Below are 1,488 nucleotides of genomic sequence, written 5' to 3'. Positions count from 1 at the left end.
TGTGTCTCGAATTATGGCATAGCGAGGTCGTGGATATGAAATGTTTTTACTTAGAAGAGGCCAAGGGAAGTGTGGATCGTGTGTGTGTGTGTGTGTGTGTGTGTGTGTGTGTGTGTGTGAGGAGGGAGGTGTTGTCTGGGTGTCAGTGCTGTGGTGTGAGGTGAGGCAGGGCATATCATTTGGTGTTGATAGTGGTGTGTGGTGTTTTGGTTGTGGTGATGTTTGGAATAATAGCAGTAGTAGTAGTGGTGATGGTGGTGGTGATGGTGCTGGGCTGGTCTGTACTACACGTGGCGTTCCCGGACGAGTAACTGGTGGAATGCGAGGGGAAGTGAGGGGAGAGGTGCGAGCGGGCAGGCTCCTAGGAGGGCGGGCGAGGGGCGCGGGCGAGGGCGGGCAGCTCCCCTCGTGGGCCGGCCAGCCAGCCAACCAGCCAGCCAGCCAGCCAGTCGCCCAGTCGTGAGTGTGAGCGTGTGGCGGGCGTGCAAGGTGCCGCGCCGTGCCGCCCGTGCCGTCCGTGCCGCCGTCCGGAGAGCGTGTGCAGTGCCAGGGGCTCAGGGGACAGTTAGGCCGTGGGGAGTGAAGGAGTGAGAGGCAGTGGTGGTGGTGTGGGGGTATGTGAGCGTGGAGGGGAGGGCGTGAGTGAGATCCGTGACCACGACGTCTGCCTGGCCCGTGCCCGTCATCCCGAAGGTGAGTGTCGCGCCTTTGTTGTCTCCACGCCTCCCGCGCCTCCTGGCTGGCACCGGGGAGCAGGGACGGGGACGCTAGCCTTCACGCCCTTTGGTTATAGCGTAAAGTAGAACAAAATGTGACAGTAGCAGTAGCAGCAGTAGTAGTAGGTGGTATTGTGATGATAGTATTTAGTAGTAGTAGTAGTAGTAGTAGTAGTAGTAGTAGTAGTAGTAGTTGTAGTATTAGTATAGCAGTATTAGAACACGTTGTAGTATCAGCATCAGAACTCCTGCCACCCACTGCAGATAATTTCACTTAGTAGTTATGCAGGTCAGTCTTGTGGAACATAAGGTCTATTGTAAGAACCATTTTGGAAACGACACTCCATAAAATTTGCTCCCAGAAACGTGTGCCAGGAGCCGAATGTGCCAAGGCCATCATCAGTGCCTCCTCCTCCTCCTCCTCCTCCTCCTCCTCCTCCTCCTCCTCCTCCTCCTCCTCCTCCTCCTCCTGTGTTCTCGCTCTCATTATGCGCTGACGGAAGACTCGTCTCGTCCCCTTACGCCTCCCTCAGTCTCCCTCACATCCTCCCTCACCCCTTTTCTTCTCCCCCTCCCACCCTCCACCTCTGCCCTTAACCGTTGTTGTGGCCCAGCCGTCATCTTCCTCCCTCCCTCTCCCTTTCTCTACTCTCTCCCCTGTGGCCGCCTCACACTTTCAACTGTTCTATAATTGTTCACCTAGCTGCTGCGTCCTCCTCCTCCTCCTCCTCCTCCTCCTCCTCCTCCTCCTCCTCCTCCTCCTCCTCCTCCT

General features: G+C 56.9%; 1 protein-coding gene across 1 annotated transcript in view; it reads left to right on the top strand.

The window, feature by feature from the left end:
* Positions 1 to 460: 460 nt before the first annotated feature.
* The window catches only part of LOC135115030 (serine/arginine repetitive matrix protein 2-like), a 258,581-nt gene continuing 257,553 nt past the window's right edge, over positions 461 to 1,488 (top strand). The window contains exon 1 of the mRNA XM_064031462.1: positions 461 to 693. The gene's annotated coding sequence lies outside the window, so the exon portion shown is untranslated. The remainder of the gene's footprint in view (positions 694 to 1,488) is intronic.

Source organism: Scylla paramamosain, chromosome 28 (genome assembly GCF_035594125.1).
Source record: "Scylla paramamosain isolate STU-SP2022 chromosome 28, ASM3559412v1, whole genome shotgun sequence".
Taxonomy (NCBI): domain Eukaryota; kingdom Metazoa; phylum Arthropoda; class Malacostraca; order Decapoda; family Portunidae; genus Scylla; species Scylla paramamosain.
This window is presented reverse-complemented; position numbering and strand designations above follow the sequence as displayed.